At 38.7% G+C, this 26,651-nt stretch overlaps 1 protein-coding gene across 2 annotated transcripts in view; it reads right to left on the bottom strand.

Annotated features, from left to right (window-relative positions):
• Window positions 1-26,651, bottom strand: part of GLIS3 (GLIS family zinc finger 3) — a 654,971-nt gene that overhangs the window by 589,536 nt on the left and 38,784 nt on the right. For both annotated transcript variants that reach the window (XR_008549586.1, XM_054689181.1), the window contains exon 2: window positions 16,259-16,439. The gene's annotated coding sequence lies outside the window, so the exon portion shown is untranslated. The remainder of the gene's footprint in view (window positions 1-16,258; window positions 16,440-26,651) is intronic.

The following is a 26,651-nucleotide window of genomic DNA, read 5'->3' as shown; positions in this document are numbered from 1 at the left end:
ACATCATGGTGGGCCTCTATTTCCCCCATCAGTTAGTGAACCATAGGCCACACAGCATAATGCTAAAGTGGGGTAACACAGTAGTAGAAAGCAGGAGCCTCTGATTCTAACTCACTGAAAAGTCCTCTACCTGTCCTAAAATTGAGAGTCTTCCAAAGAGTATCTAATGTGTTTTCCAAATAAGTTTGCCTTGTTGCCTTATAGCACCCATAGCTTGCCTCCGCTTTGCCTCTGAATCCTTTTAAAGATCTCTGGGATAAAAGCTTCTATCACCTAAACTCATGGTGCTTGAATAAACTGTATTGCAGTTGCTTCACAGGACCAATGCCATGCCATCAATACTCAGAGTGCCAGTCCTGGGCCAGGGCCCCCAATACCTTAGACCCACAATACCACTTCTTATCTGATCCTGAGGGCACTGATGTGTTTGCTAGCACTATATCTCAGAATCCTCAATGAACTCTAAAGGCTGGATATAATACTTTCAATTTTTAGGTTAAATAAGAAAACTAAGACCACAAAACCTGTGAATAACAAAATCAGAATTTGAACCCAAATACACGTAACTTTAAACATGGTATTACGCCAAGTCACCATTTATGGGAAATTTATAATTTTAGCTGTCTAGATGTAAATATCCTAAGTCCTACATACTTAGCATATTATTTCCTTTAGTGGGTAAATCTTTATGATAGTAGACACATGTGTATAGTAACACATGCACATGTATAGTAGACACATGCACTATACATTAGTTAAAAAGATCTATTGGTTAAAATTATCTGTAAATTATATATGAATTCTTGGGCAAATCAATAAGGAAACAATACATTCCAAGAGAAAAAAGGCCAAGTTAAAAATCCTCAGGGAATAAAATACAAACGACTTGTAATTGAAACAAAAAAATCAAATACTTGAGAATAAACCAAACAAAACCTACAATACAAATGTCTAAAAATCATAAAATGTCTAATTTATGCATCCATATGACTGGATATAATGCAGCTATTAAGTGATAAAGTAAAAAAATTAATAACAAAGGAAAGTGCTCATAGCATACTGTTAGTTTGGAAATAAAGAAACAAAAATGTATGCTTAGTATGATCATACTTTTGAGTTAAAAGACTGATAGTGAAATTTTCCAATAATTCTGAATATACCAAATGCTGTCTACAATGATGTTTACTTCATCTACAACCAGAAATAAATACAGGTAACATAGAACCTCGGGTACCTGCAAATCTGAGTCAAATGAGGATCTGCAGAGTCCGATGAGGATCTGCAGAATCACAAGCTAAAAGAACATGATGGATCCCTCTTGGGCATCAGAAGAGCATTCTGATGCTCTTCCATCTCAAAGTCAGACAAATGCTAACTAACATAAATAGTAATCTTAACAGTAGAAATAGTAGCAACAAGTTTTCATTTTACTCAGTACTGAATTCTACATCTAGTCCTTTAATATGCCTTATCATTTAATCCTCACAAAACCCTATAAAGACAAATATTACCTCCAATTGAAGTATTACCTCCTTTCTTTATTTGAAGAAACTGGGGCTCAGAAAAAAACAAAAATCTTAGCCCTAAACTAAAGAGCTAGTGTGTGACTAAGCAGGAGTTACAACTCGGATCTTGAGCTTTCTCTAATGTCTAACTTCTAAGATTAGAAAGAAAACTTTGTTGAATTTTAAAAATTAAATATAAAAACTGTATTTGTCAACAGCACAATTTTTTATCAGGCAGGATGTCTGATTCTAATCCTTTCTCTTCTCCTGACTAGCCAAGTGACCCTAAACAAGTTACATCCCACTGAGATTCCGTTACTGCTACATACTGAAAACATTTTATTAGATCAGCTTCCTTCACACTTAGTTTATTAAAATACTGCTTTCCAAGGCCTCCCCGATGGCACAGCCAGTTGAGCACAGCACTGTGAAGCTGTCTGTGGCCTTTGCAGGGCTGGTTTGATTCCTGGCCAGCCAAGGAAAATCCCACATGGCACGGCAAACCTCTCCTGTCGCACCTGCTGCTCCCCTCAGCAGTGTATTTCAGTTGTCTGCCTGTTCTGCCCCCCGCTCTGTCTCTGGTGAATCCTTTCATCCTCCCACGCCTCTGGCCTGTACCCCAGCTCTTGTATAGAAATAAATAAATCTGGTGCTCAGACCTCCCTGGTGGCACAAGGGGTTAAGATGCAACCTATGAAGCTGTCCACCGCCACTGCAGCATGAGTTCGATCCCTGGCCAGCACAAGTTTGACAGCAGACCACTCCTGTCTCACCCACTGCTCCCCTCAACAGTGTATGTCAGTCAGTCTGCCTGTTCTGTTCCCCACTCTGTCTCTGGTGAATCCTCTCACCCCCACACCTCTGGCCTGTACCACAGTTCTTGTATGCACAAATAAATATTTTTTAATAAATAAATAAATCCTTAAAATAAGTAAAAAAATAAATCTAAAAAAAAAAATAAAAAACTTAAAAAATAATACCGCTTTCCAGGTCTTTCTCTAGATCTTCTGAATGGGATTTTCCAGGTTAAGCCCAGAGAGATATATTTTAATAAGCTCCCTGGCTTATTCTCCTAAGGATAAAAATTAGTCTCTAAACTAGTATTTGGGAACTACCATACAATGCAATCTATTAGGTATCTTTCATATCTACCAGTCATTTACAATGTAAGTAGGGTCCCATGCTTGAGGTCAAGGTATGGCCACCACTGGATATCAGACAGGTCTGGCATATTGAGCATAAGATACTGGAGATGTGACACTAGGATCAGTTTACATGAGACTTGTGCCAGAACCCAAGGAAAAAGAGAAATGGGAAGAAAGCAATGTGAGCTTTGGAGACTGATCCCTGCACCCTGCCCCAGAGATTAAGATCTGAACTACAGGGGAAAAGAGGTATAAATAGAAGGACCCAAAAAGGGCAGCTTCACATTGTATCACCTAAGGAATTTTTTAAAATACTGTTGCCTGGGGTTCACCTGCAGATCCTCACTTAATTGGTTTGGGGTATGTGCCTGAGACTGGGGATTTTTAAAAGCTTCCCAAGTGATTCCATTTTGAAACTAAGGTTGAGACTCTGCATCAGCACATGGGACACAAAGCTCTTGAAATGAGATGGCTTTATGTGTTATAGACAAACCCTTAAAACTGCTGAAAATTGATACTTCAAGGATGCTCCTGGTGAGTTCACAAGGAAAAATAATCATCTTTGGGGTTTAAAAACAATCGAGACTTTCAATACAAAACTTCCTCAATAATTTTGGGGGGGATAAACTCAACACTTCAAAATGTCTCAGTGGCTTGGTATATGTTTGCTTGCACAGAAAGGATCCAGTCTCCAAGGGGTGTGAGTCACAAGAAGCCCATCCTAAATGACTGGATTTTTCTTCTTCACTGAAGTAAGTGAATTGATCTGTTGTTTTGTCACTGCATAGCTAAAGCTAGTGGGAGGGTGCCAGTTATCATTTGGAGAAAAGGTATCATTTTGAAGTACCAAAGACAGCGGGTGAATTGTGTTCATGAAATAGATGTTTCACTCTACTTTTTAATTTGAGAGTTTTGTCTTTTATTTTTAAAGAATGACAGTTACACAGCCACAGAAACTGCCAGTCTCTGTTACATAAACAGCCTTGTTTTCCAAAAGGCTGGCGCCGCCTAGAGGCCACATGTGTGCATGTCTGGACTTGTATTCAGAAAGCCTCTTCAACCTGTTGCTTCTGGTCAACTGTGATTTGCCTCAGAGGAGCACAGTTAGGATCAAGTGAAGCAAATTGGATTTATCATACAACAAAGTTTCCAAGGCAAGGAAGGCACACCTGACTGACATTTCAAAACCATATAGCAATGCCGGATGAAGCCAGGGAAGTTTGTAACAAAAGAAGCTTCTCAAAGACATAGGAAATCATGCATTGGAATCAAAAACTGAAATAGGAAGAGCTTGACCAGTGACTATACACAGTGACCTGGATTTGTTACCTTCTGAAGATGAATCAGTACTAAAACCTGAAAGTCTCCTAAGCTGTTTTCACAAAGCCTCAAGACAATACCACATAAAACCAATCTTATTAAGAGTTTTACTTACACACCACTTATATCAACATCACCATGGATACTTGTTTAAAATACTATTTCTTGGCCTCCCCGGTGGCGCAGCGGTTGAGCGCTGGGTTGCAAAGCTGCCCGCGGCCTCTGCGGCGCCGGTTTGATCCCCGGCTGCTCCCCGGCCACCGGAGGAGGGTCCCACATGGCACGCAGACCTCTCCTGCCGCCCGCTGCTCCCCTCAGCAGTGTACTTCGGTCCTTCTGCCTGCTCTGCTCCCCGCTCTGGCTCTGGTGAATTCTCTCACCCTCCCACGCTTCTGACTGTACCCAGTACCCAGTGCATGTGTAAACAAAAACAAAGAAAGAAAGAAAGAAAACATGCCTCTATATATTAAAAAAAAAAAAAATACTATTTCTTGGTCCCCACCCCACACCAAAAGAATCAAAATATGTTGGAATCGGGCCAGGGAGTTGAATTTTCAACACTCCACCACAAGTAGTATCTAGGGTTTAGTTCTCACTAAAGCCTGGGAACAGCTGTTGAATACCCTTGGGTTGCCATGCACGGACTGGGCTCTCTTTTGTCGACCATGGCTTTTCAGCTGAGTAAGATCCAGTATGTAGAGAGCTAATTTCATAAGTGTTTATTTCCCACACGCTGAACTCTCTAGATAGTCTTCTACTGGGCTCCCCATATATAGCGCTGCACCTGCCAACCTTTCCCACCGTCTCAATTCAAATTCTTTAGGACAAGCCCCTTGATTCAAAGTGTCAACCAGCTCCATTAACCCTTCCTAACTGCTTCATGCTAATTAGCAAGGTCTAGTCCACTGGTTCTCAAACTCAGTGTGCATCAGAAATCACCTGGAATTCTTTCTGAACTGCAGATTGCTGGGCTCCACCCCCAAGAGTTTCTGATTTTGTATGTCTGAGGCGGGACCAGAGAATTTGTATTTCTAACAAGCCTCTTGAAGATTCTGATGCTACTGTCCAGTTGTTTCTCTAGCTTTATTGGATATTATAATTACCTTGAGAGTTTACTCTTTTTTTTAAAGCAAGCTAGACTCCATCCCAATTCAATCAGAATATCTGGGAGTGAGACCAGATTATCAGTAGTTTTTAATTATCTCAGGTGATTCCAAGTTTGAGAATCATTGGTCTAGAACTTTGGTTCTCAAAGCAATGCATGAGAACCTATGGAGTTTGCAAGAATGCATGTTTCTGAAGTCCATCAGAAGAAATCTGGCAGAGAATGGCATTATGGGACTACCCATTGGGATTTTTGACAAGTACCTCAGGGGATGAATATATAAATCAAAATACAGAATCTTTAGAACCACTACCACTAAACACCAGTGCCCATCTTCCCGGAGATTCTGACTCTGCTATTCAAGAGTATGGCCCAGGCAACTACAGTTTTATAGCTCCCCAGTTATTTAATACATAGCCAGGGTTAAGGAGCACTGGCACTTGTTAAACTACCAAGATGCCCACACCCTACCCCAAAGCTGTGCATCAGAATATCTAGGACTGATATCAAGGTATATGTTTTCAACAAGGCTCAGAATATCATGAGCATAACCAGATTTTAAAATCATTAGTCTAAATTAAAATTTTTCCTTTTTGGCCACAAACTTCTGAAAAAATCTGTGAAAAGTACTAGCTTAGACTGATGCTATTCTCATGGTTTCTGTTAATAATAGTAAGCATTTCTTGAACACCTACAATATATATGCTACTTTACATTATCAGTGATCCTTACAACAACCTGGCAAGATTGAATTCTGGAAGGAAAGCAGGGATAATAGCATATTTGTCCAATTCAGATGCCACCAGCAGAAAATAGCTACAATTCTAACATAAAACATTTTGCCATAATGAATTCTTCATAAAGAATCATGGCCCCTGATCATCTGGATGACCCATTCATTCATTCTCTCATTTCCAGGAAATTTCATCATTGCCTTCATCTGATTGCCAGTTCACTGATGAACATGCATCTTTAAACACTGAACAAAGCCTCTAAAAAACCCACTTTGCCCTCATTTCACTTCCACTTCTGAGTACACATAATACTTAGCTGCAGAATTCTTTTGCTTGGACTGAATTAAGACAAGATCCTCAAACAGTAGCAGCACTGACAAATCATAAGACATTGACCATGCAGGTTGTGGTGGCCTTTAAGATGCAGCCCAAAAGCTAATGGGTGTGGGGTAAGGGAGATTATTAATGCACATCAGGATAAAAGTATAAAACTGGAAATCTCCCTAATGCAGGTGATCCTGAAAGGTCCAAAGCAATTTTTGTTCAAAAGAAAAAACTAGAAACATATTTTTGGTGATAGAGTGAACTTCTCAAGGTAGACATTCTCAAGATGATAGTAACCAAGATACAAAGATTGAGGAGAAATCAAGCTCTAACACCATCTGATGACAAGTGGTTTTGCTGCTTGCTTAAAATGGCTTAACTTCCTGCTTCTTAACTTCACAAGCTCTTCAAGGCTTAGTCTAGCATGAAGTTACTATTCTTGTAGAATGCCTAGATGTATTCTCTCTTTCTCCAGACTTGTTCATAGTTTTAATACAAGGAAATAAGAACAATACGTGTATTTTAAATCCCTAAATAATCCAAAATGTCTACATCCATGTAGAAGTTTATGGCTTACAAATTAAATGGAAAAAAACATAACCCTTTCCTTTATTTTCCATGTCCGATATCTATTTTCCATGTCTGATGTCTAACTTTTAAGTTCCCTATCTGCCAGTACGTAGAAATAAGGAGAGCGGAAGAGGGGAAGACTACAACTAAACAATTAAATATAACTTCAGTTTACTCCAGCTCAGACCATTCTTTTATTTTGCCTCACCCCATATCTTCTTTCTCCATTTTCCTTGCCAATATGGCTCCTGGGTCTGGGGATCAGCTTCATGTACTAATGGTGGTAGGAGGGCAGGAATGGGAGGGATAGTACTGATATCCATGACCTTGCCATTGTCCACCATGGGGATATAGACTGGGTTGATCTTCAACCTGGATATTTGAGCTTGGTGACCTTTGTAGGGATCTGACACTACTCTTGGAAACTGTGCTGACATCTACAGTTGGACTCCTGTTATTCTTGAGGTATCCTCTGGCTATAAGCCTTGGTTATATCTAATCTATATGAATTCTTATCTCATCTGGTTCATTGATTCCCTTAGCATTTCTGTGTTCCCTCAAGGAGGGATATGTTTTCCTAGTTCGTTCTCTGACTCCACAGGCATGTACTAGATTCTGTGATTCAAAGAGCAAAGATGTTCTTTGACAAACTACCTCCACTCTTCTTTAGTCATTTTGATATAGTACTCTGGAAACACTGGAGCTTAATATTTTCCCAGTTCACACCCAAGCAAGTGAGGGATAAGCAAATTGTTCTGGATTTCAAATGTGTACTTGTCTGGCAACATCTTGTTGAGAGACCAGGAGAGTGATCTCATTTTAAATTCGAGGTCATTGATCTCAAGTTAGCCTTAATGATGCCCTACATCATTTACTCTCCCACTGTCTTCCATCAGCTATTTCATACCTTCTCTCCATTACCAACCCTTACTGGTTCCACCTTCAAAATACATCCATAATTCACACTTTTTACTGTTTTCTTCACTGCAACACTGCTTCAATTTGTATTTGTATCTCTCACTTGGATCATGACATCAGTCATAACTGGTCTCCTGCTTCCACCCTTGTCTCCTTTCAGTCTATTCTCAATACAATAGCCAAGGTGATCCCTCTAAACTAAAGTGAAATTAGGGTACTTCTCTATTGAAAGTCTGCAGAAGTTTCCCTCACTGTACAAGCCAAAATGCTTACAAGATCCATATAACCTGCTCCCCTCTCTTCCTGCTACTGGGCTCCTCCATTACCTCACTGACCTCATTTTGTACTTCTGCCCTTCCTTCACTGTTCTGCTTGAAACACCCTTGCCTTAGTCGGGCATTTGCTTGGATGTTACTTTCTTAGTCAGGCATTCTATAATGGTGCTATTTAACAATTACAAACCCACCCTAAACCCTACCTCTCCTTAAGCTATCCATCTCTTGCTTTGCTTTTTCCATAGCACATTTTTTAACCAATTGACATGTATTTTTACATATTTGTTTATTATCCATCTCTCCTAATAGAATGCAAGCTCATGACATTTTCACAACAACAGATGCTCAATAAATATTTTAATGTATTTTATTATTTCTAATACTCATCACTCTTCTGGAGGGTTTTGACCAAGAAAAGAATCAGGATCTACATATTTTACCACTTGCATTTGTTCTAATTTTCCTCCACCTTAAAAAATTTTAAGTGTGGCAGATATTTTACCACTTGCATTTGTTCTAATTTTCCTTCACCTTAAAGAACTTTAAGTGTGGCAGACTGAATACAGTTGTTAATCTCCATTTCTCCCCAAAGTTATATTCCAAAATAGGAGTCAATAGATAATATTTAAATTTTAAAAGTCAAAGTTATGTGTAATTCTGAAATTATAGCAGGGACTACCAAAGACAAAGCAGAATTGAAAGTGGTCACCTCTAGGAAGTGAAAATTTTGGGATGTGGCGGGATAAGGTGAAGTATTTTGTTATTAGTTTTTACTCTGGTTTGTTCTAAGCATTATAACACAATTTGACTGCAAAAATTTAAAAAGAAACAAGATATAGCAGGTGATTTAATACACTGCTTTCAAATCAGTGAGAGCTAGGAGATAAAAAAACAAATAAAGATACAAAAGAACTGAATACTACAATCAACTCACTTGTTTTAATCGCTACAGAACTTGACATACATTAAAGGAAAGATATATTATAAAACCTCATATATTTGGCTGCAAAATAACTCAAGAGTTACAGGAAAAAAAAAACTCAAGAAAATACAAAAAGTAGAGATTTTTACATACCTCATTCTCTAATAAAAATCCAATAAGATTAGAAATGAATGATACATAAAGGAAGCTTTAGAAATTTAGAAATTCCTTTTCTGTCTTGATATAGTCTAGCTTTCAACAGCACTTTCTCCCTGGGGATACAATACATAAAAAGCTTCATCTGACAGTCAAAGCTGAGCAATGACTTTGTTGTTCTAGCCAGTGACTACTTTGCCCCGAAAGCATTGAAGCTCATTGATTAAAAGGATAGGAAGCCATATGGTGTCTTTCTTTAAAAGGAATAAAAAATACATTAAGTAATTCCTAAAATATCATATGCATTATTCATAAGTATGGCCAGTAGTTTATAACCAGAGCCACAAAATGTCACTCAATTGATGGAAAAGACCAGAATTACCAATCTTAGTTGCACTTCTATGCCCACCTTTGATCAGCATCTCTGGGAGGATTAATAAGAAGTGAGGCAACAAGATTTACTGATGGATGAGATTTCAACATATAGCTGAAAAAATCTTTAAAATATCTGGATCAGTCCTGCCAGACAAAATGCATCTTTATTAGCCCCCACTTGACCAAGTGAATCAGAATACCTGAAGGTGGAGCTTTCCGATAGCCTTTTATATGGATTTTCAAATGTGCTGAACTGTTGATTTATGTAATCCACTAACAACAATCTTCTCACAAATGTTCCAGAGTAAACTAAAATCAGGGAAGGAAATGGATTCTGACATGATAGCTTTGTGTGCATATCTATCGATTTACAATTTAATTCAAGTGAAAGTCTCAAGAATAATTACATGACAGGCTTGAAACATAACTATTTTACTGGGTTAACTTTTATAATTCTGTGACTTATTAGCCATTCTAGTAAAGGGGACAGTAGAGCAGAGTTTTAGCTTGACATGGGGAACTCTGGCTCTCATCTACATCTCCCATGTTACGTCAAGAATTTCCCAGCACCAATACATATTCAAAATGTGTATTCCCACCACATGAGTTCATTGCCCAAGAAGATCTCAATTAAGAATACCTTCCCACACCCACCACCTGGGCAGACCAGGCGTGCAGGGGAGTGCGTCCCCACATCGCCATTTTAGAACAGGGATCTTTCTTCAGTAAAGACTGCCTGAAACTGGCAGAAGGCTTCTGGAGGAGCCCGAGGTGAGCTGGGAAGTTCGCCCATGTCAGGCCCCTTCTGGCCAGCAGTCCGAGCCTAGAGGGGAGCAGGCACCCACTGCCAGGGGCCAGGGCAGACCAGGCACGCAGGGGAGTGTGACCCACATCGCCATTTTAGAACAGGGATCTTTCTTCAGTAAAGACTGCTTGAAACTGGCAGAAGGCTCCTGGAGGAGCCAGAGGTGAGCTGGGAAGTTCGCTCACACCAGGCCCCTTCTGGCCAGCAGTCCGAGCCCAGAGGGGAGCAGGCACCCACCACCTGGGCAGACCGGACACGCAGGAGAATGCGTCTCCACATAGCCACTTTAGAACAGGGACCTTTCTTCAATAAAGACTGCATGAAACTGGCAGAAGGCTCCCTTTGGAACCAGAGGGAAAAGGTTCCCTGTGCAGTCAGAGGTGAGCTGAAGGCCCCCACAAGCCTGTTCCGCCTGGCAGGAAGTTGGAAACCACAGAGGGATCCAGTGATTGGAACCCAGAGTGCAATCCAACTGCCCTACCTCCAGGGAAGTTTGTGGGACTTCAAGACACACCTTTGTAATTAAACACAGAAGGAGGAAATATTCTGTGACAGTGACAACTAACATACTCAAAGTACCACTGCCTCACTAGAATTCTGGCATAACAGTATTTGACTCCTTTAGACCGCCAGTTCCTGAACTCCAAAAAGAGCACACCAAAAAGATGCTGGCCAGTACCAGCAACACAGTGTCCCAAGGTATATGGAAAATTAGAAAACAGGCAGCAGGGAGTAGAAAAACCACATGCAACCCAGCAACTCCTCAGGAAAAAGGCACACCACAAAAAGAAAACCACCCACCAGATTGCAACGATGTTAACTTGGAAGAACTTTTGAGCCTTCCAGAAAGATAATTTAAAATTGCTGTGATTAAAAAAATGACAGAACTCATAAAGGAAAACAATGATAAGGGAAAAATAATCAACGATCAGAAGAATGAAATTGAGTCCCTAAAGAGGGAAGTAAAAGAAATGCAGGAGATCAAAGAATTAATGGAGGAGCTAAAGAACTCCGGGAAAAGCAATGAAAGCAGAATAGATGAAATGGAAGAACGAATAAGTACTCTTGAAGACAATAAATAAAAAGAACCAAAACAGAAAAGGAAAGAGAAGTACGAAGGAAAAAGACCGAAGAAAGACTTCGGGAAGTATCTGACTCCATGAGGAAAGGAAATATAAGAGTTATAGGAATCCCAGAAGGAGAGGAGAGAGATGTAGGAACAGAGAAAATATTCAAGGAAATAATTGAAGAGAACTTCCCAAATGTGAAGAAGGAGCTGAAAATTGATATACAAGAAGCAAGAAGAACACCAAACTTCCATGATGAAAGGAAAAATACAGCAAGACACATAATAATAAAGCTCCCAAGAATCCAAGACAAGAAAAAAATAATAAAGCTGACAAGAGGGAAGAAACAGATAACATTCAAAGGAAAACCAATCAGACTGACATCATACTTCTCCAAAGAAACACTACAGGCAAGGAGAGAGTGGAGGGACATAGTCAACAGACTCCAAGAAAACAAATGCCAACCAAGAATACTCTATCCCACAAAGCTCTCCCTCCTCTGTGATGAAAGAATAAGGACCTTCCCAGGCAAACACAAACTCTGGAATTTCATTACAACTAACCCCCCACTCCAAAAAATACTACAAGAAGTCCTAAAGCCAGAAACTTGGAGGGACGAATAACAACGAAAGAAAGCCAAAAATAAAAAAAGTTATTAAAACAGTAAATAAATAAATTCAAAGGAAAGACAAACACAATGGCAAAGACAGATGCAACATATCAATATTAACTCTAAATGTAAATGGATTAAATTCTTCAATAAAAAGACACAGAGTTGCAGGCTGGATTAAGAAACAAAACCCAGCCTTTTGCTGTCTCCAGGAAACACATTTAGCTACAAAAGATAAAAATAGACTCAAAGTTAAAGGATGGAAAACAATCCTACAAGCAAATGGACCAAAAAAGAAAGCAGGAACAGCTATACTTATATCAGATGAAACAGATTTCAAACTCAAAAAGGTAAAAAGAGACCCCAACTGTCACTACATTATGATCAAGGGGACAATGCTTCAAGAAGAAATAACACTCATAAACATATATTCACCAAATGAAGGAGCACCAAAATATATCAGACAATTATTGTCATCTTTGAAAACAGACATCAGAGAAAACACATACGTGGTGGGAGACTTCAACACACCACTATCAACAATGAATAGAACAACAAGACAAAAAATAAGTAAAGACACTAAAGCTCTAAATAAGGATCTAGAGAGCTTGGGCTTAACAGACATCTATAGAACACTAAACCCCAAAAAAATCTGAGTACACATTTTTCTCAAGCGCACACGGATCATCTCCACGATCGATCACATACTGGGACACAAGAAAAACATCAACAGATACACCAAGATTGAAATCATACCAACCATCTTTTCTGACCACGAAGGCATCAAACTAGAAATAAACCATAAAAAGAAGGCAAGGAACTCTCCTGCCTCATGGAGATTGAAAACCACACGACTGGAAGACCGCTGGACTAACAAGGAGATCAAAGAAGAAATTAAAAAATTCTTTGAATTGAATGACAAGGAGGACACCAATTTCCTAGATGTATGGGATGCAGCAAAAGCAGTAATAAGAGGAAAATATATAGCAATAGAGGCTCACATCAAGAAACAAGAAAGAACTCAAAGAAACATCCTAATCTCATAGCTCAAAGAACTAGAAAAAGAATAACAAAAAACCCCAAAACCAGTAGAAGAAAAGAAATAATAAAAACCAAAGCAGAAATAAATGAAATCGAAACTAAAAAAACAATCCAAAAGATCAATGAAACCAAGAGCTGGTTCTTCGAAAAAATCAGTAATATAGACAAACCTCTAGCCAGGCTCACAAAGGAAAAAAGGGAGAAAGCACAAATAAACAGGATCATAAATGAAAGAGGAGAAATCACAACGGACACAGTAGAAATCAAAAGAATAATCAGTAACTACTATAAACAGTTATATGGAAACAAGTTCAACAATCTAGAGGAGATGGACAAATTCCTACAACTCTACAATCACCCAAAGCTAGATAAAGAAGAAATAGAACACCTAAACAGACCAATTACAAGCAGCAAAATTGAAATGGTAATCAAAAACCTCCCCAAAAACAAAAGCCCAGGACCTGATGGATTTACAAATGAATTCTACCAAACATTCAGAAATGAATTAGTGCCTATCCTTCACAAGCTCTTCCAAAGAATTGAGAAGGAAGGGATAATACCAAAAACGTTCTATGAAGCCAACATTACACTAATACCAAAACCGAACAAGGACAACACAAAAAAAGAAAACTGCAGACCAATCTCCCTAATGAACACTGATGCAAAAATCCTCAATAAAATTTTAGCTATCAGAATCCAACAATGTATCCATAAGATAATCCACCACGACCAAGTAGGATTCATTCCAGGAACACAAGGATGGTTCAACATCTGAAAATCAATCAACATTATCCAACACATCAACAAAAAGAAATATAAAAACCATATGATATCAATAGATGCCGAGAAAGCTTTCGACAAAGAGCAACAACCATTCATGATAAAAGCCCTTGAAATTCTTGGGATACAGGGAACATACCTCAACATCATAAAGGCCATATATGACAAGCCAACAGCCAGTATCATTCTCAATGGTGAAAAGGTGAAAGCATTTCCATTAAGATCAGGAACAAGACAAGGATGTCCACTCTCACCACTGCTTTTCAGTATAATACTGGAAGTCCTAGCCAGAGCAATAAGACAAGAGAAAGACATACAAGGAATCCAAATAGGAAAAGAAGAAGTCAAACTATCACTATTTGCAGATGATATGATAATATACATAAAGAACCCCAAAAACGCCACAGAAAAACTAATTCAACTAATCAATCAGTTCAGTAAAGTGGCAGGATACAAAATCAACACGCAAAAGTCAGTAGCCTTCCTATACATAAACAATAAATCAGAAGAAGAAGAAACTAAAAAAAAATCCCTTTTATTATCGAAACAAAAAAATCAAATACTTGGGAATAAATCTAACAAAAGAGGTAAAGGACCTATACAGAGAAAACTATAAAACACTCTTAAAAGAAATAGAAGAAGACACAAAGAAATGGAAAGACATCCCCTGCTGATGGATTGCAAGAATTAACATTATCAAAATGGCCATCCTACCAAAAGCAATTTACAGATTCAATGCTATTCCAATAAAAAATTTCAATGACATTCTTCAAAGAAATAGAACAATTATTGATGAAATTCATATGGAATCACAAAAAACCCCGAATAGCCAAAGCTCTCCTGAAAAAAAAAAGAAGGGAATGGAGGCATCACACTCCCAGACTTCAAACTATACTAGAAAGCCATAATCATCAAAACTGCATGGTATTGGAACAAGAACAGACACACAGACCAATGGAATCGAATAGAAAATCCAGAAATAAACCCACAGATTTATGGTCAACTAATCTTGGATAAAGGAGCAAAGAATATGCATTGGAGCAAAGAAAATTTGTTCAATAAATGATGCTGGGAAAACTGGGTTGCTACATGCAAAAGAATGAAGCTTGACTACTACCTAACTCAAAATGGATTGAAGAAGTAGATATAAGACCTGAAACCATAAAATACATAGAAGGAAATATAGGCAAAACACTACATGATATGCACATCAAAGACATCTTTACAGACACATCACCCAAAGCAGTGATAGTGAAGGCAAAGATAAACAGTTGGGACTACATCAAATTAAAGAGCTTCTGCACAGCAAAAGAGACAATAACAAAAACAAAGAGAAACCCCACCGACTAGGAGAACGTTTTTGTACACAACACTAATGATAAAGGACTGATCTCAAAAATCTGCAAAGAGCTGATGAGACTCAACAAAAACAAAGGAAATAATCCAGTCAAAAAATGGGCAGAAGAGCTAAAAAGAAACTTCTCTGAAGAGGAAATGCAAATGGCCAACAGCATATGAAAAAATGTTCAACATCACTTGTAATCAGGGAAATGCAAATCAAAACTACAATGAGGTACCATCTCACACCAGTGAGAATGGTACATATTAAAAAATCTAGCAACAACAAATGTTGGTGAGGTTGTGGAGAAAAAGGAACTCTTCTGCACTGTTGGTGGGAGTGCAAACTGGTCCAACCACTATGGAGAGCTGTGTGGAGATTTCTGGACCTACTAAACATAGAGCTTCCATATGATCCAGTAATTCCACTCCTAGGTATTTACCCAAAGGACACAGAAACATCAATTCCAAAGAACACCTGCACCCCTATGTTTATAGCAGCACTGTTTACAATAGCTAAGCTTTGGAAACAACCCAAATGCCCAAAAATAGATGACTGGATCAAGAAGATGCGGTACATATACACCATGGGATATTACTCAGCATTCAAAAAAGATAAACACACATGCAATTTGCAGCAACATGGATGGAGCTGGAAGGGATCATGCTCAGTGAAATAAGCCAGAAAGAAAAAGAAAAATACCGGATGGTCTCACTCATAGCAGGAATTTAGAAAACTTAAATAAGGGACCAGGAAAAAGAATAACTATAGGAAAGAAAATATCAAAATCGACAAACAATTATGAACCAGAGACACTCTATGGCGGGTCGGGGGAGGCTAAAGAAGGGCTTGGGGTCAAAATAAGGTTGTAATTATATGGGGAATATAAAAAATAAAATTTAAATAAAAAATAAATAAAATAAAATAAATGTAAAATACAGACCAGATACTGGTGTTATAAATAAAAAATATTTTAAAAATTAAAAAAAAAGAATACCTTCCCAAGTTAGTCAAGATATTGCACAAAATAATAAAAAATCTTCATCAATCTTTTAATTGGTAATCAACTCTAGGAATATATTCTAAATTTCTCATATAAATGTTAGAGATGAGTAGACAAGTATGCTGAGTGCAGCTTGGCTTTTAACAACAACAAAAATACTTATAACAGCCTAAATATCTGTATTAGATATTAGAATTAAGTTTCTCTACATATAAGATAATATTTCAAATAATCATCACTTAAATAGAAAAATATTTTTCTCACCAAAAAGAAGTTCAGAATAAGGCCATCCAGAGCTAATGTGGCATCTTCACTGTATCATCAGGGATCAAGGTTCCTATCGTGCTAGTTTACCATCCTCAGGAAATGATTTCCATCTTTGAACTCCATCTCATAATCCAAGATACTCGCCAGGCATCAGTTCCTCATTTCATGTAGCAGAAAGCTGATAGGAAGAAAAAGCAAAAGAAATTTGTTCTCATCTGAGTCAGCCCCTTTTAAAGAGTCTTTCATCAAACTGCTTTTAATTGTTCTGTTTAGCTCTCATCAGCTAGAACTTGGTCAATGGTGACCCCCACTGCAAGGGATGCTGGGAAATGTAACCTTTAATTAGATATATAATATTCCCAAATAAAATTAGGGTTCTCTTATTAAGGAAGAAGGGAGAAACAATCCTGAATACTTAGTTATCAGTCTTTTCCCCAGTGACCCATAAAATGATATTGATTAAACAAATAGAATGAGTATTTGCAGTTTGAGAAGTCAAGTTTTAGAAAAATCTTTACTGAAAGGTAAAATGTCCATAAGTGAAAAAAATTAAATTTATATAAGTTCATTATGATACCAATTTTTACTTTTATAAAACACAAATGTGGATTAAAAAACTGAAACTATTAAATCAAAATGTTATCAGTTGACTCAGAAAAATTACAGATGATGCTTTACTTTCTTCATTACAATTTTTCATATTTTCCACACTAAAAAAGTATACTATTTGTAATCAGGAAATATCCAGTAAACACAATTTTTAATTAGAAAAGAAGCTTAGGGAGAAAAATGTCCATGATACTCAATATTAAAATGACATGAGAATGCAATACTACTCCTTTTATAAGCTTTCTAAATACCAGTGTCTCCCTCAATTTTCAACTCAGGACAAGCCTTTCCCATGAGGGCTCCCTTGAAGCCCTTGGTTAACAGTAATATGGTTAAGAGTAATCCCTCCCTTCTCACAAAGTTTGATAGATGTTTGTTGTGGTACAATTACGGACACTTGCTAAACTGAAGATTTGTAATATTACTTAAATATTTCATGCAATCTTATTTCTCCAATTAGATTATACAATTCATAAAGCATTTCCTTTTCTGAATGTTTGTAATAATAATTTTCCCTACAGTTGCTTAATAATTAATTGAAATAATTTAATTTGTGTCCTAGTATGCACACTGTACACAATCCTCTCACAAAGTCTATGGTTGCTGAGGATTCATATTACTGAATAGAGGAGAATGGAAATGGTCGTTGCAAAGGAAAATTTCTAAATGACAAAAAGAAAAAATACACACCAAAACCTTCCTGACTCAGAGCATATTTACCTAAAGGATAGGTTGAAGTATATATCTTTCCTCTGCAAAAGAGGGCACTAAAACTGGTTACTAGCATAACATCCTGGGATTGCCACACAAGATGGCAGATATAGTAGAACTCTACACAAACAGATAAGCTGAATAACAAGGAGAAGAAAGGGAAGGGGAAAGGAGGGAAGAAGGGAGAAAGGAAAGAGGAAAAAGAAATCTAAACCCATAGTACTAAGAGGAAATGTAGTCATGAAGCCCCCAGTGTCTCCTGAATTAGTCATCAGCCTTAAGTTTATCTGGAAGAGAGTTGAGCTAGGTTAGTGAGCCTTCCAAGAGACCCATTCTGGCAAGAGGAAGATAATTTGCTAAAGAGAGTATAAGTTTGGCCTCCCCGGTGGCACAGCGGTTGAGCGCTGGGTTGCAAAGGTGCCCGCAGCCTCTAAAACGCCGGTTTGATCCCCGGTTGCTCCCCGGCCACCGGAGGAGGGTCCCACATGGCACGCAGACCTCTCCTGCCACCCGCTGCTCCCCTCAGCAGGGTATTTCTTCGTTAGTCTGGCTGTTCTGTTCCCTGCTCTGGCTCTGGTGAATTCTCTCACCCTCCCGCGCCTCTGACTGTACCCAGTGCTTTTATAAATAAATTTTTAAAAAAATAAATAAATCTTTAAAAAAAAAAAAAGAGTATAAGTTATCAACCCAGGTTAGGCTATTTAGAGGATGTGGAAGACTTGTAGGGGTTGAGAGCAGTGGGGCAAAACTGACCACTACTTACTAGTCACACTAGCTTCAGAGATTTGCAACTGATATCAACACAGTGAGCAAACGAGGAGTACCATTATTATAGAGTTCAGTTCGAACCCACAGTTCATCACAGGGCACAGTGAAGTGAAGCTTTCTACCTCTAACACCATATAGCCATATTAGTTATACTCAACACCTGCGAACCCACTCAATACCTGCGAAAGTAAAGGTAGAACACATGGACATCTAAGTAACAAATGTTTAAAAAGGATTGAAAATTAAGATTAAAGGGACTGGTTCAATTACTGCACTGGACAGGGTTTTCTGGGTTTGATTAAAATTTAGATTTTTTTTCCTCCCACTTCTATATGAATGGAAGCAATTAATGAAAACTGGAAAATTAATAGAAAATTCCTTTAAACTACATTTTGTCTGATCAGCTGAGTATGAGTAAATATATTGTCCTGTGTGATATCTCTGTAAATTTAAAAAAATATTTCAATTTTAGTCTTTCAGATTGCTTTACTGTTTGAAAATATTTTAATTTTAAAGTCTTAAAAATATTTTAAGACTTTAAAATATTTATTTACTCTCAAAAAATATTTAACTTTAAAGTCTCTTTCAGATTGGGACTCTCCTGGTGGCCCAGCGGTTGAGCGCTGGGCTGCGAAGCTGCCCGCAGCCTCTGCAGCGCCAGTTCGATCCCTGGCTTCCAGCGAGGGTCCCACATGGCGCGCAGACCTCTCCTGCTGCGCCCGTTGCTCCCCTCAACACTGTGCTTCGGTCCTTCTGCCTTTTCTGCTCTCCACTCTGGCTCTGGTGAATTCTCTCACCTTCCCGCGCTTCTGACTGTACCCAGTGCTTGTATTAATAAATAATCTTAAAAAAAAAAAAAAACAAAAAAAACAAAGTGAAATAAAAAAAAAAGTCTCTTTCAGATTGCTTCATTTTGGGGGACACGAGATTATAGATTCTCCTTCCAGAATCTAAAGTGCTAAATGGAACCCCACTTTTTTTTAAAGATTTATTTATTTATTTATACAAGCACTGGGTATAGTCACAAGCGTGGGAGGGTGAGAGATTCACCAGAGACAGAGCGGGAAACAGAACAGGCAGACTGACAAAATACACTGCTGAGGGGAGCAGCTAGCAGCAGGAAATACATTGCGCGCCATGTGGGACCTTCCCCAGGGACGGGAGATCAAACTGGTGCTGCAGAGGCTACGGGCAGCTTTGCAGCCCAGCGCTCAATTGCTGCGCCACCGGGGAGGCCCAGAACCCCACTTTTAATGTTCATCTCAAGCCATATTATATCCTTTTTCTTCCTGGGCGATGGAGGAATTGGAATCCATATGTTTCACTCTTTTCTTCCTCTTTCTCAATACTCTGGGGCCAATAAAAATCAGTTTTTCTTTTACTTCCCCTTCTAGGCATAGTGCTCTGTGTGACTCTATAGGTTGCACACCCACATAGCAAGTCCCACCTATACCCAAGGCCTTTAAGTGGTGGGCTTTGGGCTTTTATGTTCCCTATATAATAATTCCACGTTTCTGGTTTCTTGAGTAGACCTTAAGGTTGACTGGGATAACTCTCTATACTTAGAGAAGCCTGGACTTCAAGTTTATTTTCTTGTTGTAGATTCAAATAAAATCTAATCTGAGAAAAGCTGATTACTATTGAATATTTTTTTCAAATATAGTAGATTTATCCCAATTCCTTTCCTGGAAACTCTGCCAGTTGCACTACAATGTGGAGTGATCTGATTTTCAGGACAAAAAAATAAAACATACGAAAATATTTTTAAAATAATATCCTGTTACAAAGGGAAATTATACAAATCCCTGATGTAAGAATAGGAGACTATGAAACAAGAACAATTAGATTTTAAAAAGAACTGAATGGAAATCCAATAAATGAAAATATGCTCATTCAAATTAAAAAAGGAAACAATTAAAAAGAATTAGTTAACTGAAAGCTGAAAGAGCAAAAACAAACATAGCACAGAGAAATAAATTAAGAACATAAATAAGACACTACGAGAAATGGAGGGAAAGAAAGGGATCAGTTCAATATATTTCTTTTTTTTTTTTTTTAAAGATTTATTTATTTATTTGTTTGTTTATTTTATACAAGCACTGGGTACAGTCAGAAGCGTGGGAGAATGAGAGAATTCACCAGAGCCAGAGCGGGGAGCAGAACAGGCAGAAGGACCGAAGTACACAGCTGAGGGGAGCAGCGGGCGGCAGGAGAGGTCTGTGCGCCACGCGGGACCCTCCTCCGGTGGCCGGGGAGCAGCCAGGGATCTAACTGGCGTTGCAGAGGCTGCGGGCCGCTTCGAAACCCAGCGCTCAACCACTGCGCCACCAGGGAGGCCTCCAGTTCAATATATTTCTAGTAGAAATTGTAAAAGAATGGAAGGTCAGAATTAGGAAAGAGGCAATATTTAAGGAGATAATTTAAAGAGAGAACTGAAGAAATACTTATATTGAAAAACAAATAAATAGAATTCATATTGAGTCATCAGCAATATGAATAAAAACAATTCCAAACATGGACACATTGTAGCAAAACTAGTAAATATTAAGAGAAAAAATTTGAATATCAAAGAGAAAGTTAAGCAGATCATCTCCAAATGAAAAATTACTCATTCAAGCTGATAGCAAATTTCTCCTTGGAAACAATGGCTGCCAGACGAGAATAAATGTCATCTGCAACATGCTCAAGGGGAAAAACTGACAGAATGGAATTCTATCTCCAATAAATGATCATTTGAGAATGAAAGTAATAAACATTTTTTATACATCCGAAGCCCAAAAGAGTTAACTAAGCCTAATTAAAAAAATCCACTGAGACTTTGGCAAGAAAGAATAGGTATCCAGAATGAAAGATGGAAGGAAAAAAACCTGGTAAAATTGTGCTAATAATAACCATTATTTTGTATTTAAAACCAAGCAGAACTAAAACGTTTACTAGACAACACGGTAAATTAAAGAGAGTTTTTGCAGTAAAAATAGAATATGCTAAATTCCTTGTTTGTTTGGAAAGAGAATATAAATTAACTTCAGTATTATTTTTAAAAAGCATGAGTTGCATATAACAAAAATTTAAAGGCATTTACCAAAGGATTAGAAAAAGAATGTGTAACTTTAAAACTAGTAGAGGAAAGGGGAAATAAAGTAAACCTGACAAATAAAATCTGAGAGGAAAAAAGCAAACAAAATGGAAAAACAAAAATATATTAAAATGGTATAAGTAATTCCACATATGTTACATACCATAAATAATACAAATAAGACTCATTCATTAGTAGAGATATTCATAGATAAAATAAATATTGAACAAAGAAAGCAACTTATCTGGTGATACAAACAAAAAATATATAGTGTAAACTTTTCTTCATATACAATTAAAACACACCACACACACGAGTATATACTGCCTTTTGATATAAAAGTATGCACATAAAAAATGTCAAACTTTTTTTTTAAGAATCCATCCTAAATTCATAACATCAATTGTCTCTGGAGACGGGGACAGAATACGGGAAACAGAGAGGACTTCAATTTGATTTATAATGCTTTATTTCTTCATTTTAAAAAAAAGCAAATCAAGGGCCTCCCTGGTGGCACAGTGGTTGAGTACTGGGTTGCGAAGCTGCCCACAGCCTCTGCAGCGCCAGTTCGAAACCCAGCCTCTGGCAAGGGTCCCATATGGCGCGCAGACCTCTCCTGCCGCCCGCTTCTCCCCTCAGCAGTGTACTTCATCACTCTGCCTGTTCTGCTCTCCGCTCTGGCTCTGGTGAATTCTCTCACCCTCCCACACTTCTTTTTTTTTTTTTTTTTTTTTTTAATATTTTTTTATAGAGGCATGTTTTTATATTATTTATTTATTTGTTTGTTTGTTTGTTTATACATGCACTGGGAACAGTCAGAAGCACGGGAGGGTGAGAGAATTCACCATCGCCAGGGCGGGGAGCAGAGCAGGCAGAAGGACCGAAGTACACTGCTGAGGGGAGCAGCGGGCGGCAGGAGAGGTCTGCACGCCATGTGGGACCCTCCTCTGGTGGCCGGGGAGCAGCCGGGGATCGAACTGGCGCCGCAGAGGCCGCGGGCAGCTTCGCAACCCAGAGCTCAACCGCTGCGCCACCGGGGAGGCCCCCACACTTCTGACTGTACCCAGTGCTTGTATAAATAAGTAAATAAATCTTAAAATAAATAAATAAATAAATAAATTTTTAAAATTTAAATTTAAATTAAATTAGATTTTTAAAAATCTAATATAATGTTAAGGGGCAGAGGTAACTATAGTAGTTACTCATTATACTATTCCATCCTATGTATTTTTTAATATATTTTATTTTATATAATTCTTACATCATTTTTCATTTTTGCACAATGTATGCATTTTCATTTTGGTTATATTCCCCATACAATTCCCACCCCCACTTATTTTGACCCTAATCCCTCCTCTCCTCCCCCCACCCCACCAGTGTGTCTCTGGTTTATAGTTGCTTGTTGATTCTTATTTTTACTTTATTATAATTAGTCTTTTTCCTGGTCCCTTATTTAGGTTTTCTAAATCCCTGCTATGAGTGAGACCATCCGGTATTTTTCTTTTTCTTTCTGACTTATTTCGCTGAGTATGACCCCTTCCAACTCCATCCACGTTGCTGCAAATTGCATGAGTTTATATTTTTTGATTGCTGAGTAATACTCCATTGTCTATATATGCTACATCTTCTTGATCCAGTCATGTATTTTTGGGCATTTGGGTTGTTTCCAAAGCTTAGCTATTGTAAATAGTGCTGCTATAAACAGGAGTGCAGGTGCCCTTTTGAATTAATGTTTCTGTGTCCTTTGGGTAAATACCTAGGAGTGGAATTGCTGGATCATATGGAAGCTCTATGTTTAGTAGGTTGAGGAATCTCCATATAGCTTTCCATAGTGGTTGGACCAGTTTGCACTCCCACCAGCAGTGCAGGAGAGTTCCTTTCTCTCCACAACCTCGCCAACATTTGTTGTTGCTAGTTTTTTTTTTATAATATCTTTATTTTTTATTTATTTATTTTTTTAATAGAGGCATGTTTTATTTATTTATTTGTTTGTTTGTTTGTTTGTTTGTTTATACATGCACTGGGTACAGTCAGAAGCATGGGAGGGTGAGAGAATTCACCAGAGCCAGAGCGGGGAGCAGAGCAGGCAGAAGGACCGAAGTACACTGCTGAGGGGAGCAGCGGGCCGCAGGAGAGGTCTGGGCGCCATGTGGGACCCTCCTCCGGTGGCCAGGGAGCAGCCGTGGATCAAACCAGCGCTGCAGTGGCTTCGGGCAGCTTTGCAACCCAGCGCTCAACCACTGCGCCACCGGGGAGGCTCTCTTTCAGTTTTTTAATGATGGCAATTTTAAATTCTTTTTCTGGGAGGCTCATAAGTTCTTCCAAGTCACTGTTGTTGCAATCTGGTGGGTTATTTTCTTTTTGTGATGTGTCTTTTCCCTGAGGACTTGCTTGGTTGCTTGTAGTTTTTCTTCTCCCTGCTGCTTGTTTTCTAATTTGTCCTATATGTTGGGACACCCTGTCGCTGATACTGGCCGGCATCTTTTTGGTGTGCTCTTTCTGGGATGTCAGAAACTGGTGGTCCAATCGAGTCAAAAACTGTTATGCCAGAATTTCAGTAGGGCAGTGGTACTATGAATATGTTAGTGCTTGCTGTCACAGAGAATCTCCTTCTGTATTTGTTTAATTCCAAAGCAGGTCTTGTGGTTCCACAGACTGCCCTGAGGTGGCAGGATCGACTGCTGGGCTCCCAATTGCTGGATCCCCCTCTGGGCTCTGACTGGTGCCTAGATGGGACCTGGCTTGGGGTGGCTTTTCAGCTCACCTCTGGCTGTGGTGGCAGCCCTTTCCCAGCTCCACACAGTCTGATCTAAAATGGTGAGTTGGGAGGGCACTTCCCTGCGCCTGCGGTCTGCCCTGGTGGCGAATGGATCCTCCCCTCAGAACTTCTTTTAAAAGAACTCTATGGCCACCAATTATCTCTGTTATTCCACCCTGGAATTATGTATCAGTCACTTCCAGCTTAATTAACCCAGACACGTTCTTCCAATGACCATCATTCTTGTCCCTCCACTTCTGAAGTCCTTGGTCAAATGCACACATGAAGATAGGGATTATCACCCAATTTCCTTAAGGGTTTGCTGGATACTTTTCATGTGCTCATCCACACCTGATCCACCCTACTCTTTCTTCATCCTATATATATTTTTTAATACCAAAACTAAAAACAAAACAAACTATAAATCAAGATTCAGGGGAGGGGAAAATCAAGAGAAATATTTTACATATCTCAGAAAATATTGTTTAGTGATTGAACTCACCCAAAGTGTTAGAATTTATATTTTAAAACACAAAAATTCTTCCTCTAAGAGTGTGTCACTATTCAGATTTTACAGATTAAAAATGAACTTTCCTTTAATTGGTCAGAATTAGTGAAGTTTTCATGGATTAAAAAAAAGCAAAGTATGTAATTTGGATTACCCAATGATGGACATCAAATGATAACACAAGGTTATATTTTTTGTTTTTTTTTTTAAAGATTTATTTATTTATTTATTTATTCAAGTAGTGGGTATAGTCAGAAGTGCGGGAGGGTGAGAGAATTCACCAGAGCCAGAGCTGAGAACAGAACAGGCAGACCGACGAAGTACACTGCTGAGGGGAGCAGCAGGCAGCAGGAGAGGTCTGCGTGCCATGTGGGACCCTCGCCCGGGGGACGGGATTGAACTGGTGCTGCAGAGGCTGCAGGCAGCCTCGCAACCCAGCGCTCAACCGCTGCGCCACCGGGGAGGCCCACAGGTTATGTTTTGAACAAAAGATTGTTGTCCCTTGAACTAGGGAGCAGAAAATGTTAGCAAAAGGACTCAGACACTTATTGATATGTTTCAGGTTTTTAAAATTACTTTCTGAGCTTCTTCAAAAAATCCAATTTTATCTCTGAGCTAGAAATCTGAAGCACAAAGAAGTCATTTTCAGAGAAAATGAATGCACTTTTTCTATTTAAAAAAAGATATTTAGGTTTCTGAATCTGGAGAAAAAAATAAAATTAGTAGTACCTCAATTTGAATTATGCTACGGATCTAAGAAATTTGATTATTGTTTAAAAAATAAATAAGAAAATCATATTGTAAAATACCTTCTTTTTCCAAAGTATCATGTTCATGAAGTTAAGATTCACAACTAGGTTGGAAAAGGAAATTTTTGCCATTATTGAAGCAATGTGTCTCTGTTCATTCTACTCATTTAAATAAAAATGCAGCTATTGTATTGAGCTTTACTAACTTCAGTAAAGCTCAGGCAACACCAAGTAGTGCTTTTGGTAATGAGCTGATTTTCTCAAGGTCATGCAGGGATATGGCTCTGGAACAAGGGGAAACCCGAGGTTGGCCTGTGACCACTAATATTACACTAGGCTCTTTGTATAAGGTCCCTTGGTAATTGATTGCCAAATTAAAAATAGCTCAAATTCACCTTGGGTCCTTTTGGTCTGTGAAGGCATGGAAATAAGACCTCTCCTAACCCCCAGTATTAGAGAGTCTAGGTTGGTAACCAAATAGGCATGCCTCTGATAGTTGACCTCTAAAGTATCACACTCTGTCTTGGGTTGGGCTACCACTGTGTGGGGAGATTTCTTCCACTGGCCTCACGTAGCTTTCATGAGCACAGACCCAGTTAGAAGGGAGATGATCAGAAAGCAGTCTTGAAGGACTAGGTATAGTATGGGGCAGTTCAGCTTATCCTTGTGTCTTTGTGCCACAGGCTTCAGGAAACAATATTATGATGGAATATTATAGAATGAATTGTTCAAAAATTAATCTTCTCAGACATCAGTCAAAAATGAATATTCTGGGCCTTCCCTGGTGGCACAGTGATTGAGCGCTGGGGTGCGAAGCTGCCCACAGCCTCTGCAGCGCCGGTTCAATCCCCGGCTGCTGACGAGGGTCCCACATGGCGCAGACCTCTTCTGCTGCACCCGCTGCTCCCCTCAGGAGTGTATTTCATCAGTCTGCCTATTCCGCTACCCACTCTGGCTCTGGTGAATTCTCTCACCCTCCCGCGCTTCAGACTGTACCCAGTGCTTGTATAAATAAATAAATAAATCTTTTAAAAAATATATTCTTTTTGAAGAATCACAGAAGGGTTTAGTGAACTTTAAAAGAAATATATATCTCATGGTGCACAAAACAAATCCTATCTTCTACTATTAGCAAGTACAACTAGCAACTCTTCCAGCTGTGATATGGGGTTCTCACATTCCTTCAGAGCCCCAGTCCTCAGTAGTATGAT

Source organism: Talpa occidentalis, unplaced genomic scaffold, assembly GCF_014898055.3.
Source record: "Talpa occidentalis isolate TD23 unplaced genomic scaffold, MPIMG_talOcc4v2.1 talOcc4.7, whole genome shotgun sequence".
NCBI lineage: Eukaryota > Metazoa > Chordata > Mammalia > Eulipotyphla > Talpidae > Talpa > Talpa occidentalis.
The sequence above is the reverse complement of the archived record's forward strand: the minus strand, read 5'-3'. Positions and strand labels throughout refer to the sequence as shown.